At 45.4% G+C, this 20,974-nt stretch overlaps 1 protein-coding gene across 1 annotated transcript in view; it reads left to right on the top strand.

Moving 5' to 3' along the window:
* Positions 1–20,974, top strand: part of AFG2A (AFG2 AAA ATPase homolog A) — a 1,603,044-nt gene that overhangs the window by 81,003 nt on the left and 1,501,067 nt on the right. The window lies entirely within an intron of this gene.

Genomic DNA, 20,974 nt, shown 5'->3' with positions numbered 1-20,974 from the left:
TTCAGAATAGGTATTTTACTCTGAATGACCGTGACAAATGCATGCTTTACCTAAGGTATAATCTTTTTAGGTCTTACTATTTCTATGTTGTGCTACCCCCAAAATGTTAAACGTTTATATTTATATTCATAGAGGGTTAATCAGTTTTTAAGTTTTTTTCATTTTCTTTTACATTCTGTCATACGTGCATTGTGTTACTGTATCCTTTAAGGTTTTAGTTAAATAAGTAAAGGTATTTTTTCACTCATTCTGAACTACTTATCAATTCGATACCATGGTGTGGTAGGGAAATACTTTTTTTTTCCAATACCCTGAATGGGAAATACAAGGATATTATTACATTAGATCTGTTGTGGAGTATGAATAGTCGAGTTCTAGCATAGAAAATTATAGCACAAAAATAACATTGTTGTGCATAAGCCTAAAGTGACTCTGTATTATATAAATCTGCCTTTCATAGAACTATGCTGCTCTATGGTAAGCTAAACCTATTTGGAGGATTACACTACAAAGTGGACCCAAGGTACAAATATTTCAATAATGTAATCTAATTTTCCTAGGAGAGTCCAAGTTCAATAATGAAATTACATTGTTACCTACATTTACAACACCACTAAGTTGTTTTTAACTTAAAGCTGATTATTGAAACTCCAATTGGTGCTTTCTTCCACCATAGCATTTTGCCAACCCATTGTTGTGAGGGCTCATGAGTTTAAGAAACTCTGCTATAAATCCATTACACTAGTGTTTGGTCTAACCTTAATCGCACAGATGATGTAAGATTGAGTCCAGTCTTTTGCTCTTTTATAATTAATTCAGCCAGCGCCATTGAATTGGATAAAACTACCACCTGCTCTCTTAGGCTGTACTTTATTCAGGGCATGTTATAAGTGTAGTGGGTATGATATGAAACATAAAAGCTCAGTTGAACAAGTCCGAGAATATGCTGTCATTTTGCAACAGGCTTCCTGATACTCAGGCTATTATTGCTGTCAGTGCCTTTATAACTGAAGGTACAATAAACTAGTTCGTAAAATGCAGTGCCCTCTTGATTCTCAGTTTAGTAACCAAAGCTGACCTTAATGACTATTAATTGGCAACATAAGGGTTGTGCCAATATATAGCAATGCACCTCTTAAAAGATAATCTTTTATGAGTGTTGTAAGTCCAGTGGTTCCCGACCTTTTGACTTCTGTGGGCCCCCACTTTATCAGTACTGGAACCCGGGGACCCCCACTGAATTATTTTTAGAATATGGGGGACCCCCCCAATGAGTCATTACTGAAATCTGGGGACCTAACCTGTTAATATTATTACATTTTCTAAGCAGTCACGAACCCGCTGAGGAGACTTCGCGGACCCCAAGGGGTCCCCAGGCTACAGGTTGGGAACCACTGCTCTAATTGTTTACAGCAATACCATTCTCAATACACAATGCTTGTTTATCTTTAAAATGGATGAGGATTCAGAATTCAGCATAATAACATTTCTGAACCCTCCCAAAAAGTGCACCAGTTATAAGGTTGAAGGAGCGTATTCAGACAGTGGGCCTTACAGTTATGTGGAGGAGCCTCTATGGTGACAATACTGGCCTTGTTTTTAAATGTTTTTTGTTAAATAAAAATGTCTACCTGTGCATGCAGGCACATTTGCATACAAGGGCGGCTATCTGGAAACACTTTCTGTCGTAAACTTTTACAACACCTTTGAATGGTGGCTGCCTACGTTTGGGTTTACAACGTTCAATGTTTTTTTTCCCCAAAGTAAAAACATATAAAAATGGCGGCCCTTACATGTGCATGCACACAATTAGGTGGCCATTTTTCAGTGGTTTTAAATCTCATTCAAAAATGGGAGCTGCTTGCGGTGCCTGTGTGGATGTGGTTCATGCAAGCAGCAGTGAGGGATTTTGGCTCTGGGGAGCTGCCAGGCACTTTGGAAATTTAATTTAAAAAAAGACACATTAAACAGGATAAAAGAAAAAGAGACAGTGGCCTACAGGTCTCTCCATGAACAGAACTAGTTTGTGTGAGGATGACATTGTGCGTGGGCAGAATACTGTCTCTTGCATGGAAGACAAACATCACCAAAATTAGGCTGACATGTTACCACTTGATGTATGCTGTTAAGGGTAGAAAAAATTATGAATGGTGCCATAATAGGCTAGTGGAGGAAGAAGGCAGACTCAAAGACCCTGCATGTAATGTATATTTAATTTGACTAAAAATCACTCAGTCTTGGTTTATGCCAATCCTAAAATAAAAATAAAATACTTAGGCTTGTAGTTAAGAATGCAGAGTTTTAAGAGAAACACTCTGCTTTGTTAAAAGCATGGTTTGTCTGTACAAGGGAGTTACTGATGAAGTTGTTCTATTCAAGGCGCGGCTAACAAGGGGCAATGATAGAAATTGAGTGTAGAATAGAATGTTAATGAATCAACAACAGTGTTAAAGCTCTGCAGTGTTTGTTGGGCATGATGTCCTTTATACAAAATATGGAAAATATTTCACAGGTTCATATGGAATATAGTTTTTGTAAATTTTTTATACCACTGCTTTTCTGTGCACTAAAAGCAGTTGAACTTGAAACTTATATTTCCCTACACAGGATCTGATAACAAGGCAGGTTGAGTGACATTTTCATGGTTTTATGCGTTAATTTTGCTCTGCCTGTTTAGTAGTGGTTACACTTTTCTGCCCCAGGGTTTACTGGGTGTGGAGAAACCCGACCCAATTTACAACCTCCCTCTCCCCGCCAGAATAATCTCATAAGACTTTGGGCCTCATTAAGAGTTTGGCGGTCTTTTAGGAAGACCGCCACGGTGGAAGCAGCCAAAAGACCACCATGTTGGCAGTAATCCGACCACCGTATTTGAAGACTGCCAAAATTAAGTCCAAAATACGAAACCGCCAGGGCACTGGAGAGTGGGAAAGAGGCGGTCCCACCACCAGCACCACCAGCCGGACAAAAATCTACCCACCACATTACGAGCCACAAATCACAAAAGCGGTTCTTCCATTTTGTAAACAAATGTTATTAAACAAAAGCAGTTCTTCCATGGCAGAAAACCATTGGCGGTGCGAACCGCCGCTGTCAGAACTCACATCAGTCAGAACATAACACCACATTGGGTAGTTTGAATACCCCACACCTGACACACATCCACACACCAGACACACCCACTCACTGCACTATATAATACACCTCTACACAGCCCACAATCCTTTGCAACCAAAATGCCATTCAGATACCCCAAAAGTAGGCAATATAATAGATATAGCACTTTTACACAATAGGCACACGTACACATCACACTCAGCACACACCCCACATCAGTACAACTAATAACACAATACACACATCACTAACACACACAATCCGCAACAACCGTCTCACCCTCACAACGCAGCACCTACACCTCACCAATTACCCAACACTGCACCCTTACACTCAAAACACCCCCACACACCGTCTACACAACCACTACCATGTCCCCACAAAAACCCCCACATTTCACTGACGACGAGTTAAGGGTCATGGTGGATTAGATTGTCAGGGTAGAGACACAACTGTTTGGAGCACAGGTCCTGCTCCCAAGGACTGACCAATCAATTGTGTGCCCCACAGTACAGGGACCTGAGTCAAACCTTGACATCTCTGACAATGAAGGACCTGCTACCACTGGGAGTGGGCACACCATGCCTGGGGCACAGGCACCTGGGGGTAGGGTGTGTGGGAGGGATGCTGTGGGCCAGAGGATGGGGCCTCAAAGGGACTCCACTGACCAGGAAACCATCTCCCAAGTCCTAGGAGCATACCAAAGTTCCCATGAAAGGATGGGTCAAATAATTACCATGTTGGGGGAAAATCAAAGGCTGCAGAGGAAATACACCAGGAAGTCATGCAGCAGGGCAGGCACAAAATGCCCACATGGCTTCCATTGCAGGGGTGCTGATGGACATCAATACCACTCTGATTGGTTTCTTAACACACCATCAGGCCCTTTCCTCTAGCAACGTAACATCTGCCCCATCTACATCTGCTGCAGCTAGTGGAATGGAGGTCCTCCCAGGGGAACATGCATCAGACACCCCTCCCTTCTTAACAGAAGAGCCCCCAGCAAATGTGGACGTCCACTTAGACATCCGGCTGGAGCAGATGCTAAGGCCAAACCCTCTGCCAGGAAGTTAATATCTCCTGATTTGCTACCATTGTATGCCACTGAGACACCCTGTTGATTGTTCTGAGACATAACTCCATTTTCCTATGGTGCAAGGACACTGGCCCTGTATACCCAACTGGTGTAGCAGCTACTCTGATGAATCCATGTACCATGACCTCACCCGTCACCTTAATTTTCATTTATGCACTTTTATTTTGACTTTGTGTTCTGATGTGTGCAATAAATCACAATTGAACACAGCTACTGCATATTTGTCATTTATGATACATCAACAATTGTCATGCTGGCCAACTGTGGTCTGGTCATGCCCCCCTGCATCATACAGCCAGTGTACTGGTCATCAGACGGAGGCTCCTTCAGCAGGAGGCACATGACAATAGAAATGTCACAGGACAGATGTCAGAGAGGTTGAAATCCAGGGCAACACAATAGTATAGTCAGTATTCCACTCTGCAAATAAAGCGTGACAGAGACTACCATCAGGATGGAAGGCATGGTGGCATACAAAGCACATATACAAATAATAGAAGTCATGCTCCTGGTAAACTACCTACAAAGCAGGGGCACCCAGATTGGACCTATATATCACCAGGTACAGGCTCTTCAAATACCCATATTATAGCTACATTATCACATATCCCGTGGAACATACAAAGAACATCACTGAGGAACCCAGTATTTTAACCATACACTAACCTAGGCCCCATATCTGTAGGAATGTCACTCAGCTTTGTCAGTATACAGTTACCTGCACCTTGGCAGCAATGTCTGAACACAAACACAGCTAGGTCTCATGGTCATCACAATGTATTCCACCCATTGTGAAGCCAGAGGCCATGATCCAGTCATCACACATGGGCCACAAACCTCAACTGACACGTAATACTTCATTTCACATCCCCCCCAACCGCACTGTTAATAGGAAAGGACTAAGCAGTCACAACCCACTTGTAAGAAGGGCGTACTAACAAGGTACCATCCCAAGGTAACTATATCCATTTCACCAGCCATCTGTTAGGTACACCTCTCATGCCTGTCAGCAATTACCATTGGCTACTGACAATGAATACCTCAAGCCTAGGTTGCAGAGCCAAACACGAAATAGCAATTTCAGTGAGTGGAAGGAAGAGAGGATAGGAGAATGCTAGAAACATACCTAAATACTGAGTAGTCTATTACAGAAGTGCATGTTAGGATCAGATGCAACAATACATGATGTAGAAGACCATATTGTACAGTACACTTTACAATCTATCAGTCTGCATCCACAACTCACATATAGGCATTGGAGCTCATGACACCCCCACAGATTAATCAAGTTAGGTGTAATGGCAGCCATCTACTTCAAGTTGTGCACATTCAGCACATCAAAAGGTCCACTTCACATACCTGTATGTCAGTGGAAGTATTGATTGAATGGCTCTTCATCACTTGCCATATCAACATTTCCAGCCGCTGGTCCAGCTGCCTCACCCTCATCTGCTATTAATGGCATCTGGTATCTCAGGGCTAGATTGTGGAGCATGCAGCAGGCAACGATTATTTGGCATACTTTGTGGGGCGAGTAGAGGAGTGCTCCTCCAGATCGGTCCAGGCACCTGAATCTTGCCTTGAGGAGCCCAAATGTTTGCTCGATTACATGCTTTGTCCTCCCGTGGGCCTCACTGCAGTAGAGTTCCCCTGGTGTGGCTGGGTACCTCACTGGTGTCAACAGCCAAGGACGGTTTGGATAGCCTGAGTTACCTGTGAACACAATGGTAGAACAACTCATAAATAGTTCCTGCGACTCGCTATATTGTGATGACAGGAGACATAACACACAAACACACACTAAAATGCAAACTTACCAAGCATCCAGGCCCTTTCATTTTGTAGTCGTGCCATCAGATGTGGGACGTTGCTGTTACGCATGATGTAGGAATCATGCCCACATCCTGGATACTCGGCTGTGGCTTGTGAGATATACTGGTCTGTCAGACACACCACCTACGTTGATTGAGTGGTAGTTCTTCCTGTTCCTATAAACCTGTTCATTGGCACTGGAAGGGACCAGGGCCACATGGGTGCCATCAGTGGCTCATACTACATGAGGAATGTGTCCCATCTCATAAAAGTCTGCCTTCACATAGGCCAAATCCGCTTGTTGGGAAAACCTAATGTAGCTGTCCAGGTGTTTTAACAATGCACACAGTATATCCTTGAACACCAGAGTGAACATGGGCTGAGACATTCCTGCTGTTAAGGCAACAGTATTCTGAAAGGACCCTGTGGCCAGGAAGTGTAGCACTGACAAGACTCGAACAATGGGAGGTATGCCATAGGGATCTCGAATGGCAGGCATCAGATCTTGCTCCACCTGAGTACAAAGATCCATGATGGTATGACAATTCAGACAATATGTCTGGATGACATGCCTTTCCTCCATGGTTTCCAGGTCTGCTAGTGGACGGTACACTGGTGGTTGTCTAACTCTCCTCATGGCAGGATAACTATGTTGAGTGAAGATAGTATACTATGAGTTATGCAGTATGCACGCATCATTAACACATTGAATATCACCTGAAACCTAACATCTGTAGAGGATGCATTGCACTTGTGACATATACAGGACAGCTCATAGATATGCACCTAATTCGCCCTCATTGCTGCACATTGGCTAACATATAAATGGGATTGTATGAAACTAATTTTGGTGTGCATGTGTGTGAGACGTAGCTGTCCTGCACAAATCACACATATGGTATGGATTCTACCAATATCTACCAGTGGCCTATGTACCTCAGAGTAGCTTTACTTAGTTCTCACCATAAATACTCCCTCAACAAGTCATTTTGTTAAATTTGGCGCAATATGTTGCACAACCATTATGCCACTACATACGGATACACAGCATTTTGGGGGAGTAAGTGATTGACGCAGATAAGTAAGCACATCCATCATTGACATGCCCAAAATGGCAGGTGCCTGACGTACTGTAGTGGACAGTTGCAAGTGACCTAAGTCCGCTGGCGGAAGTCGTCATGGCGGAAGGCAGTTGCAAACCTCTGTGCAACTTGCCATTGGTTAACACTACTGCCTTTGGTGGACTTGAGCTAATGGCCATGACCGCCGGCCATGACGGTCCTGTACGTGGTGGCCGTGACCGCCATTTTCTGCAGGATTGATCACTTGATTTCAGACACTGTTGCCTGCAAGACCTCCACAACGTGAGCTGCTGTGTACTGCCTCTGGGAGCCATCTGCCACATCCTGCAGGTGATAGGGCCCCTGCCTTCACCCCAGAAGAGCAGGGGGGAGGAGGTCCTACCCCTGTATGGACAGCTATATGGGGCACCAGAGAAGCAGGTGAGTCCATTGCTCTAGCCATGTGTGATAGGTGTGTGTGATGTTGCATCGGGCATGTGAACTTGTGAGGGTGTAGATGCATGCAGATGGCATAATGTGAAGGCATGTGAGCATAGAGGATGGGTATGTGTGCCTACTTGCTGTGACTGATGTGCACTGACCACTGCTATTGGAATGGTGCATGTGTACATGACTTTCTACTTTTCTCTCTGTCATATCCATGCTGGACAACGCCCATCAGAAGAAGGGGATTTGGCGTGCTGTCGCCAAGCAAGTGCGGACCCTGGGGGTCCACAGTCGGCGGGGCACCCATTGTAGAATGCACTGGGAGGAAATGAGCTGCTGGGCCTATAAGACCGCTGAGCGTGTCCTCCCACGGAGGGAGGGGTGCCTGTCGGACCCTGACCCCCCCCCCCCCCCCCATAATGGCCCGTATTTTGGCAGTGTCCTACCCTGAGGTGGATGGGCATTTGAGGACAGCACAGTAGCCACAAGGAGGTAAGTACTGACTGTATCCTTGTACTTGCCTCTGGTAGTATGGTGTTTGCTGTCACACTTTAGCATCTATGACAATGCAGTAGGCTCTACATGTATGTAGGCTAGTGGGAATACATTGTACTCACTTTGTCTGACTAATAGATGGATTTCTGGTATTAGGGTTGGCCATGTGTACACTTAGATCACCTGTGGCAACGTATTTCTATGACTACATGTGGAGATGCACAATTAACATTGCCACATGTGACTCCACCCAGCCCTATATATGTATTTAACCTATTGTATCATCCTACCCATCTAGTATTTCCAGGTCCATACATCTTAATATGTGAATATGTAGCTCTAGGGTGTCAGACCACTCCCATCTGTGTAGGTCACCTGTATTTGCTACTGAGTGCCTGACATTTTTGGTACAGGGCTTAGTTACCCTTTGTCCTGGTACAGGACACATTCCATGTGAGTCTGGCATCTTAATCAGTCAACATATATGGTCAGTATAGGACTGTACTTATGGGTTTGGGGAGGTGTCCCAATTGTCCATTCACATTCATACTATGGGGTATGTGAAGGTTGTAACAGAAGGACATCCAGCTATGTCTGTCTGACTGCCAATATTTGGGCTTACCATGCATTTCCATGCCAGTGAACTGTAGGTGACAATGTGCAATGTTCATGCTATAAGTGCAAGTGGCCTACCAATACTAGTGAAACATATGGTATTAGCTGCGTACATCATGTCACAATGGTTACTTGGGGGCAGATGTTGTTCAGTGGGACAATCATTGCTACCCTTAGCCTATCTGATGTGGACATGTTGGACAGGAAATGCTTTTGGCTCACTTCTTACTTCGAGATGTTATGGTTTGGCTGACCTACTTTTTGTCATGCAGGTGTTGTTGTTGTGGGATATGTTGCAAGTGTAATGTCAGTCATGTAGGACCATGTGTACATCATGTGTACAAGTCTTTTCAGTGGGATATGTGTATTGTCCTGACTTAGGTACAGGTAAACACGTCCGTAATGGTGTGAGTGATGTTGTTTTACTCATGTTGTCATGTTGTGGAACTGTATCTACATGTCAGGTGGAATGTAATGTGCCCTAATATGATTTAGTTGACTGGCCTTTGTTTAGTTGTTGTTACACTGCTCTGTGATTGTCAGTGGATGTCTTGTGTGCTATGTAGGCCACTGTAGCTGTACATGCATGTATGATGTGTTGTGGTGGATCTGTGTATAGCGACTGCAGATATTCTTCTGGGATTTGGTACATTTGGTGACATGGCTGTTATCCAGACATGGATTCTAAACATCAGATGGCACCTGTATGGGACTGCCACATGTTGTGGCTTCATCAGAGAATGTATCCATTATGGCATATATGTACACAGGGTTCAGCTAGGCATGTGATTGGAATGGCAGGTGCTGTGTCATCTGTGTATAGAGTTGTCTTTACTTGCATGGGCCATAACGTATTGACATGGACTGGTCAGGTGTTGAATTGGAAAATGCATGATATGGTGTGATCAGTCAACTGCTTTTCCTAAAGGAGATAGGAGTATGGAGAGTTATGACTAGGTTTAGGACGGATTTTCAGCTTTAGCCAGGGCATGATGAGCATGCTGACATAGATTTACAGGTGATTTGATGCAATGCTTCAGTTGTGCTACCTTACGTGGATTATGATGTTGGTGAGAGAGATTAAATGAAGGGGTAGATACAAGTAAGATGTTGTGACATGATGTATCATATGTGGTTTTTTATGTCGAATTGGCTAGCCAGGAGATGTATACCTACAATGTGCATGTTGAATGTGTGTATGTGAAGATTGTGATGACCCTCTCTCTTTCCCCCTCTATCTTTCTCTCCCCTTTGTGTGCATCAGCAGGCGACAGAGACGGGGCACAGGCGAGTGGGGATGGTGCTAGCCATGAGACCTGGAGTGCTGATACCACCAACAGCAAGGGACCCAGTTGCCCGGATGGCAAGGGGAGTGCCATGGGGAAGACAGGATCATCATCATCCTCGGAATTCTCCTCCAGTGGACATTCCCTGGTGGTGGCAGACCCTTCTGGGACCACCCTATCACCATGCCCTCCCTGTAGCTCCCCACCCAGTTGTCTGTGCCCACTCATCCAGGATAGTGGGCGTCTCCTTCGCCGCAGGTCGATCTCTGTGGGTCAGTCGACCAGCGTGAATGCCATCCAGGAACAAGCAACTCAAGTCTGCAAAGTAATGCGTTCTTGGAGGGCATTCACTGTGCACTGGCTGGCCTACAGAGATCCTTTCAGGCTCTGGCCTCCACACTGACTGCAGCCAGTCACCTTTTGTATTCCGTTCCCCCCCCTTCACCTTCCTCTTCCCAATCCCAATACCCTCTTACCCGACCCAGCCAAAGCACACAAACAGACAAGAATGCATCCACCTTAACATCCAAGGGTACTGCTGACAAACACAAGCACCACAAGACCCACCACCAGCATGCACACAAACAACACCCACCTACAGACACACCAACAGTCACTACCTGCACAGAGTCCCCCATCACCCCAACATCACAGACACAACACCAGACACACCTGCAGACACCACTCCAACATTCACTGATCCACCCACAACTCCTATCCTACCCACAGTCACCCGGACATCCACCCCAGTCACCACATCTGCAGACACCACAACAACAGACACACCTACATGCAGCACATCCACCATGCCTGCAGTCACCACCCCAACAGACAGTCACTCATCCACTATGGCATCTCCCAGCACCTCCACCCCTGTTCTCCCAAAGACACATAAACACCCACACTCACCCAGCACCCACAAGCATACCTTGCACACACATGCACCCAAGACATCCACCAAAACACCTCTTTCAACCACTCCCTCTGCCTCCACTCCCAAATAAAGGCACATAAACACCCATACTCACCCAGCACCCACAAGCATACTTTGCACACACATGCACCCAAGACATCCACCAAAACACCTCTTTCAACCACTCCCTCTGCCTCCACTCCCAAATAAAGGCACATAAACACCCATACTCACCCAGCACCCACAAGCATACTTTGCACACACATGCACCCAAGACATCCACCAAAACACCTCTTTCAACCACTCCGTCTGCCTCCACTCCCAAACTCTTTTGCCATGACAGTCCCAGTGTGTCAAATAAGGCTTTCTGCTGAGTTTCCCCTTTTCCCTAATCCTCTCCCAACCCCGTGATACCTCAAAACGCTCTGTGTCCCTCCCCAAGTACAGCCCTTCCACCTCCAAGACCTCCCCTGCTCCCCACGCAAGCACCCATGCCCCTCCCCACCAAGAAGTCGACCCCTCGCCCCAGCCCTCCCCTAACCCTCGACCTAAGCCCCCTCCCAAGCCCAAGATCCCCTTCCCAAACCTAAGCCCAAACACCACGCTCCGCTTCCCCCCCAATCCCTGAGGTGCCTGCTTGCCCTCTGGATGCCTCTACCTGTGGAGGTTACATGGCAGTCACTTGGAAGTGCCATATGTGCATGTTGCACACATGTGTGTGGACTGGCCTATGGCTTTAACCTATGTATACATTTATGTATATATATTTATTTACATATATCTGTGCCAACCCGTTGTTGGTTCAAAGGTTACATCTTTGTCCTGCCTTTCTTTTCTTAGGCCTGTTTTGGTCTTGGCTGCTTTTGTTTGTGTGAGAGTAAGTTTTGTCTCTGGGGTGGCTGTACTACCAGTTGTGTCTGAGCAGCATGTATGGGTGTGTACATTGCATTTGTCCTGCAGTAATGGGTGTGTATTGTGTGATGGGCATGTATACGTTGGGGACATGTATTTGCATTGTGTGTAGTGATTGTGTTGGCATGTTTTTTGCAGTGTTGTGTGCCTTTGTGTGGTTGTACTGTGTGTGTGGTGCTCGGAATTGTCAGATCCGTTGTGATGTGTGTTTGCGTGACATGACGTATGCCTTGTTGTATGGATGTGTGATTGTGTGCTCGTTCTCTGATGTTGTTACGTTGTGTTGTATGCATGATTTGTCAAGTAGCAATGTGTATTGTGGATGTTTAATGGTGCTTTTGAGGTGTTGCGATAGTGGTGTACTTGTTTTATTTGGTGGTGTTGTGTGTTACTGTGCCGGTACTGAGTATCTGGGGTTTGGTGTATGTTTTTGGCATGTGTGTGAGTGAGATGGCCGTAGTGTGTGTACTATGTATGTACATGTGTGTATGTGCCTGTCTGTGAGATAGGGCCACATGTACGAACACATTTTCCCATAGACACAGAATGGGCAAAACTGCTTGCTACATCTGGCCCTAAGTGTGTCAGTGTGATGTTTCGTGTGTGTCGACCTTGACACCCGTTCCAGATGTGTATGTTGTGTGTGCATAGGTACATTGACATTTTGCAATAGTGACAGTTAAGTGTGTGTACTCACGGTTGCTGTTGTTGTTGTCGCTGGTTCCGAAGTCGTTGGGTGAGCAGGAGCAGCGGGAAGATGTGTAGTTCTGGTTCCATGGCGGCTCCGGACGGGAATATTGTGCAGTAAATCTGCCCCAGTACTGTGCCGGTCGTAATAATAACGTTGGTGATCACCTTAAAAATTCTGTAAATGAATCTGATTTAACCTAATCCCTCCTAATATTAGCTCATTTCACTGGATACCTTCCTATCCGTGTAATAAGATATTTTCTTGCTTATAATATATGATATTATATAATTAGCAATAATGTTAGGCATAAGAGTCTGGGAATTTATCCCACGCTTGAACATGGAAACTTAGGGCCTGATTACGAGTTTGGTGGTCCGTGAACCGCCATGATGGTGGCGACAGTCCGACGGCCATCGGCTTGGCGGTCGGACCACTGTATTATGATGCATGCGGTTCCATAGAGGAAAGACTGCTGCGGTCCTGCGGCACTGCCAGGCAGCACAGACTGCCGCGGTGGCGAGACAAGCCAATGAGGCCGTTGGAGACAGAGTTTCTGCCAGACACATTATGATGTTGCCTTCTGCCGATGTGACCGTGGTGGTCCAACTACTACGTTCCAGCAGTCGGAAATGTAGAGTATAAAGGAAGGAACTCACCTGCAGCCAGTGTCACACATCCTGTGCCGCCATGGTGCCAATCACACATGTCCTGCTGCTGCTCATAGATGAAGTACAAATTCCATGCAGCTTTGGACGCAACCAACGCTAAGAACACACAGCTACCTGTGTCATTAGCTCAACAACAGATCTTCATGCCGTCATCCACATGATATGAGGGTCACGCTACATTGGCCAAGTACACTTGTCATTGCGTTCTGAGTCGAAGTCATTCACAACAAATGACACATCCACAACAAATAAAACACCCTCTTTAGGCAGGTCACTGACAGTGCACCACCACACTCCACAATAACACACGTCTGCTCATCTTAGTCACCAGGACAGTGAAGTGTACAAAATATTGTGTCACACAACACCAACTCAACATCACACATAATTAAACTGACACTCTCACATTGATCACATGCCTTGGCCTGTCATCAGATTGAAGACACATATGTATGGATGTGTCATTTAACACAAACACACCTCCCATTAAACATCCCTGTAATGGACCCACACATCACCCACATTGCAACAAAATGGAAGGTCAATAGGTTACACAATATCTTCTGAGACAAATATCCAAAGCTCACAATGCAAACAATACCTGCACAATAGGGATGGGGGCATCAGAAGCACTTGTGGAAGGATGCTGTCCTGGGACACATTTCACTTTGCACATGCCCTAAAACACCATTTGCACAGGAACTGGCCCTACGTGTATCTTAGGGACAAACAATAGTAGAACCCAGCGACACGCCAATCTGCATAATGTGTTAATGCAAGTCAAGGATGCAAATACACCAGCAACAGCATGGGTCATACATGTAGATGAAGTAGCTGCAAGGTACGCACAATCAAATGGACACATGGTCAGTCAAATGTAAATGACGATGGTGCAATTGAACACCCTCTGTGTATGGACAAACAGAACTCTAGCCTCCACACATGAGAAGAATGTACAATCCATATCAGCGGGACAGTTCTAACACCATAAATGCTGACATTGGCCAACCTAAGATGAAATACTTACCATATCAAACATAACACAATGCAGTGACACCCCAATTGGATTACCAACCACATAGCCATATAGTGAACAGCTACTGTTGTCCTGGGTGACACCAGCACTGCCCACAAAGTCCGATTTTTGTAAACAACAGCAAATGTATCAACAATCGGGGTGAAATACACACAATTGTTGGCATACAACACAAATTACTCAGGGACAACAAAAAAAGTAGAAAAGTAATGGCAGGAGAAATTTGTAGGCAACAAACAATAACTTGGGTTCCTGTGCTCAAGCTGGACTCCAATCACTGCCAGGGAACCTCCACAGGAAGGAGCATCAAGTGGACATGCAGGTACCTCAGGGATCATGCTTGGGTGGGGTTGGATTTGGGATGGGTGGGTTTGGGTTGGGGGGTCTGTTTCTTCAGAGGTGTGGGCTTCTTATTTGGGGGAAGGGAAATGGGTGCTTGCAAGGGGGCAGGAGTGACAGGGGAGGACTTGGATGTGGAAGGGATAGCTTAGAATGTGGGTGGGGCCTCTTGGGTTTGGGAGGGAATGTTGAGGTGATAGGGGAAAGGGCAATGTCAAAAAGGAAACTTTCTTTGGATAAATGGGTAGGGTCATCAGAAGGTACTTGGGATTTGGAGGTTGAGGGAGTGGTGGTCTTGTCTGTGGGTGTTGATGCGACTCGTGTGTATGAGGTATGCTTGTGTTTGGGTGCTGTCTGTTGTGTGTGTGAGTGTGGACATTTGCATGTCTTAGGGGCTGTGAGGTGGAGGTGCTGGGTGACGTGGGAGTGGTAGATGTGTGTGTGTATGTCTGTTGGGGTGGTGTCTGTGGGTATGGTGGATGTGGTGAATGTGTCTATGTGTGTTGGGGTGGTGGATGTGGTGAATGTGTCTGTGTGTGTTGGGGTGGTGGATGTCTGTGAAAATGGTAGCTTTTGTGGTGTCTGTGGGTGACTGTCGAGTTGCTTGTGTGTTGGTGTTTCTTGTGGGGCTTGTGTCTATGTGTGCTGCGTGTGTGTGTTGAGGTAAGTGTGTGCGGATGTGTCTGTGTACTTGGGACATGGAGGGAAATAGGGAATTTGGATTTGGAAGAGGGAGTTGATGGGGGAGAAGATTGTGGGGCGGTGGGGGGGTGTCTGTCGTCATTGATGAGGCCAGAGCCTGAAAAGATCTCTATAGGCCAGACATGTCACTATGAATGCCTTCCAGGTACGCATTTGTCTGCTGACATTGGCTGACCAAACCCTGAATGGCATTCACCATGGCATTCTGCCCCACAGAGATATTCCTTGGGAGGTGCTTGGGGCAAAGGAGACGCCCACCCTCTTGGGTGAGCTAGCACAGCCAACTGGGTGGAGAGCAAAAGGGAGGGTGCAATAAAATTGGGGGTAGTGGACAAGGATGGTACAGGAGCAGTTCCTGATGAGTCCGCTGCCACTAGGGAGTGGCCACTGGAGGTAAAATCCGAAGATGATGAGCGCAATGCTGTGTCTTCCGTGGCACTCCCCTCACCTTCCAGGCCACTGGGTCCCTCCGTGTCAGTGGTGTCATGACTGGAGGTACTATGGCCATGTGCTTCCCCACTTGGTTCCACATTCTCTCCTACGCTTGCCTGGAATGATGGTGCAAATACAAAGAAAAATGGGGTCAGTACATGTTTCTGATCACACTTGAACAACAGCTGTGATTAGCAAACATCATCATGACGTAAAGTAGGCCCCAGCAACAAAGTCCATCACAGTGACTCCTACATTTACCACACCATATGCATGCATGCCACATGAACGGTCAACAGCTGCCCACAGGAAAATCATAATTTCAGACAACTCTAATTGCATGGGTGAAGTTGTGCAGCACAGTAACCATTGAACAAGTAGGAGACCTCATCAAATTCAGTGGTTTGCCTCATGTAGCATACCTCGGTTACCTGTTGTCATACAATAGTAAGCCAGTGCCAAGTTCTTACAGATCCCAGACAAGGTCATACATACATCTATTTGTCACATACACAATAGTACCTCAATAATAAGAAATGATGGTCCAAAATCCTGGTATGTTGCTGACAGAAGTACAGCAGCCTGAAGAAGGTGACATAGAAATACCCATGTCACACTGGAAACAAATCAACAATGCTCCCTTCACCATGTGTACATTTTCCTAATGGAGTCCTGGCGGTTGTACTAATGTTGCTCAGATATACTACACACCTAGCATGGAAATATACACTGTAGACAAATTGTGCAAAATGTCAGGGAGATATGTTTCCAAACTCCACAACACAATGAATCAGCTAGCCCCACGGAAACCAACTCTCTTGTATGGCACCACTTACAGTGGCATACTCTGATTGCATCAGTAACAGCCAATAATCCTTTGTATGTTGGAAAGGCCCAGGGATTCTCAAGTACTTGTAGAAGGCCCTCAACATGTTGTCCAATGGAAAGCTACATCACTGTTTACATTTTGGTCCTGCACTAGATTGTAAGACCCTGTCATCAGAAACTGTTGTACTGCCATCTTTCTGAGTCTTGCAATATGTGATGATGGATTACTGTGGTGTGGTAGGTGATATAGCTCCAGCTGATGACATCAACCACTTCAGTGTTTGACTATTCTACAGGACAATGTCTGACAGAACCCTCCCTTCCGTGGTCTGGTTGTCTGTACCTTTAAATATGTTCATGTACTCAGTATTATTCAAACATTTATGATTTGCAATGTTTGACAGCTTGACAGCCTCTGTGCTGAACAATGTAATAACATTTCTTCTTTGACCAGACACTTATATATGTGTGTTTGTGTGGAATGGTTGAAATCCTGAGCTGGACACTGTACATGCAGCATATCCCATCTTGAACAAGTACCTTGGATCAGCATCGTATGGTTCACATGGTCTGACATATCTACATGGCTAAATGTGAAATTAAAAACCGCAGACAATGAGTTAGTGATGTGATTTTAATGGAAAGCTACGACCAACAAAAAAATATGTGACATGACTTAAACAAAAATCAAATGTGAAGGGGTCAGTCATGGTGAATAAAATCATTGGAGTAAATGCCACACCATTAGAAGTCCACAGTCCAGAGTACTCCTCCCATCGGAAATGGAAGGTGTTTCAGGATCAGTCTACTGAGTGAATGTGTGACACACAAAGGAGGACGATAGGGAAGAGGATTATAGCTGGTAGTGGTAGGTGTCCTGCCATCCTCACCTCCTAGATTCTTTGATGGAGGTCCCCGCTTGCGAGGGGGGAGAGGGTGCTGCTACACAGACTGGGGTGTCTGTGGCTGGTTGTGCCTCTGGCAGGGCTTCCCTTCCTTGAAATGGTGCCGATGTACATGGACCTGATGTTGACCCAAAGGAAGGGGAAGATTGGGTTTGAAAAGCCCTGCCCAGGGTTGTATGAATGACCCTCAGCACCCTTGTTAGGGGGGTCATGTTTGAATTGTGGGCCTCCATTTAATCACACACGTCCCTATACAAGTTCCTCTGTGGCTGCTTAATTTCCCGGGGTTCAGTCAACATCTGACCCATATGTCTTGGGACTCCTGATAGAACACCAAGACATGGCTGATGGTGTCCTGGCCTACTGCAGCCCCAGTGGCCTCACTCCTCTGGCCCACAGTATCCCTCCCACGCACCCTACTACCACAAGCCTGTGCCTTTGGCACAGGGTGGCCTCTCCAACTGGGTCCTAGATCCTCAGTGTCTGGAGTGTCGAGTTGCACCTCAGGATCCAAGACTAGGGGTGGGGATGCACAAGATGGTGCAAACTGTGGTAGGTACAGGGGGGCACATCATTGACCTGTATCTAGAAGCAGCATTGCTGGGAGGGGACGTTGCGGCCGCAGTGAGACTCACTGTTGCTGTCTGACTAGGTTGCCCATATGGGCCAGGACATTCCTCTACGTCCACAAGTCCAGGAGTGTTGTCGTCACTGAGGGCTTCATTCAGGGGGGTAGTGGTAGTTTGTTCTACGGCCAACTTGTACCCAGTGGCAACTTGACCTGTTGATGAAGAACGTACGTTGTTACTGATTGAATTGCGACTTCTGCCTCCATAGGTTTTGTGTTATAATAAGCAGTAACATTGAACATGGTTAAGTTGTGGTTAATCCTATTGTGCCAAGTTACCATGGTATTGGGTTATTTGACATAAAGTGTGAAGCATGCCTAAACTATTTGACTCAAATAGTTGATGAGATGTTCAGATCAGTAGCAGTTTGGAAGATGGACTGAAAATGGCATCTTACCACCAGGGAAGCCAACACAGTGGAAATGCAACATGCACATTTGACCATTTAGAGACCTAGTTGAGTAAGATACTGGTATACACAGGACTTAGTTGTATATGTGACTGGAGTCATCATGTGCACAGTCCTGTGTCAATGTGTCTGCTGCCGATAGCAATCTGGTGATGCTGCTTGAGGCCACATTTGGACATATGACGTGATGAGCCTAGGTAGCTCTGATGTTGGGTTCAATGATACACATTGACAGTGTTAAAACTAAGATACTCTGGGTATTGAATGTTGGCGAGGTTCATGAACAAGACAGCGGCAAAAGCTGAGCTGTGGGCATACATGACATTACAGTTATGTGACCGTTTTTGTGTTGTAACTTACCAGACTCCACTCCCCCAAGTATTCCTGTCAAGTCCTCAGGATGTAGGATGGCCAAGACCTTCTTCTCCCAGGGAAATAGTCTTAATGGGGCACTGGGAGAGTCTCTGCCAGTCTTCTTGGCCTCCAGCTGCTGCCTGAAGCCCAGGGAACGGACCTTGCCCCTGAGGTCGTTCCACCTCTCCAATGTCCTCCTTTGTGCGCAGGGTGGGGCCTACAGCGTTCACTTTGTCAACTATCCTGTCCCACATTTCTATTTTCCTACTGAGAGGAGTATAATGGACTTGGGCTCCAAACAATGGTGGCTCTACTCCTAGGATTTCTTCCACCATAACTCTCAACTCATCTTCTGAAAAACAGGGATTTTTGGAACGTGACATGGTGGACAACTAAAGTAGGAGACAGGGACTTAGTTAACAGGAGAAGCACAATAGGGTGTGAATGGACAAAAGTGTGTGCAGAGTGTTCAATGGGATGGTGAAAAAAGGAATGCCTAATCTATGTAAAATTTTAAAAAACAGTGGTTGTGGTTATTTGGATCCCTGTGGAAATGCAAAGGATTGTGGTCTATAAAGGGGTGTGTTTTATAGTGTGATTTGCAGGTGTGTCCACTGGAGCAATGTGTGTCAGCTGTGTTGTTTCTGAATTCATAAAATTCATAATTCATAAAATGTGCACTTGTCCGTTACTTTGGTGGACGTGTACCACAGTGGTTGATTACTATTTGTTACCACCGCAAAGAGAACGCCACGGCAACTGAGTATTTGTAATAAGCTTGATGGTTGGCCGCTGCTCTGACGGCGCTGGGGGTCAAACTGCCTAGATAGAAACCGCTGCACCGCTGGCGTCTGCCTTTTTTTTTGCTTGGCGGGTGGTGGTCCTGCCTTTTTGCATCTTAGTAAGGTGGTTTGGGGACCACCGGCGCAGTGGTCTTTTTAGGACCGCCAGCATGGCGGTCTGGTGGTCTGACTGCCAAACTTGTAATAAGGCCTTTAGTCTATTTCTGGTCGCAAGTGTTATGCTTTCCATCATTGCAGATTTCACTGAGCCATTCTTATACTTAAAGATGACTTACACTTTTCTATTACTAAGAAGCATACATTACCTCTTGATCTACCTTTACATAGTTATGATATCACATAATATTGAATGCCTCCGTTTCCATTAATTTATTCAAAATAATTTCCTTGTTCTGTTGATCTTTTCGCCAGGCCTCAATTTCATTATGCCACTGTAGTCCTGACTCTTTTGCCATTTCCTTTGTGCTGCATTCATTTAGTGGTGTAAATTCTGATTTGTGAATGTTTAGGGCATAGAATGAAATGCCTGAATAGACTGATTGTGTGAGATATTGTAATTGTAATAGTATTTATATAGCACTTACTACCCCTGACGAGGCGTCGAAGTGCTTTTTCGGCGAGTAGCGCGCTACACCGGAACCCAAAAAGAAGTAGTGGTGGATTAGTATAGGGAAATATGAGTACACTTTTATTATTATTATGAGTTAATTTGAGACGCGGATATGAGAGTTTGTTAGTTAGATTGACTGGAGTAAGCAGGGGTGGAGGAGGGAAGAATCCAGAAATGTTAATTGGGAGTTTATGGTAATAGGATTTAGGCTTGGGATGAGTAAAGGGAGGATGGAGGAAGGAAGAGTCTGTGGAAAGGGTTAGGGAGATCATAGTAGCAGGGTGAGATAAATGAGGGAGAATATAGTAGGGTTGGTTGGGAGATCATGGTAGTAAAGTGAGGTTTGGGTGAGTTAGATGTGGAAGGGGAGGGAAGAGCTTAGACAGAGTTATTTAGGAGATGGAAGTAGTAGAATGGATTTGGGATGAGTCAGGGTGGGAATGGAGGATAGATTGATATAGACATGACATATGGTGATGGGTAGATAAGTGTAATATAAGATGAGAGCAGGGATTCATAAGTATCTAGTATAACAACTTATCTAGGAGTTCTGCAATGACCTATGAACATGTTGAGCATAGAATAACATACACACACATATATATACACACATATACACATATATATGTACATACATATACATATTCAAACCATGATTAAGTATACTTAGTTAAACAGGTATGTGTGTAGTTTATTGTTATGACATAGTAGCGATACATATTTTCTAAAGAACTATATATAACTAGAATATACACATATTCAGAAAAAAATATTTATCAACCTAGGCATATGCAGTCCATAGTTGTTTGAATAT

This window comes from Pleurodeles waltl, chromosome 1_2 (assembly GCF_031143425.1).
Source record: "Pleurodeles waltl isolate 20211129_DDA chromosome 1_2, aPleWal1.hap1.20221129, whole genome shotgun sequence".
In the NCBI taxonomy this organism is placed as follows: domain Eukaryota; kingdom Metazoa; phylum Chordata; class Amphibia; order Caudata; family Salamandridae; genus Pleurodeles; species Pleurodeles waltl.
The sequence above is the reverse complement of the archived record's forward strand: the minus strand, read 5'-3'. Positions and strand labels throughout refer to the sequence as shown.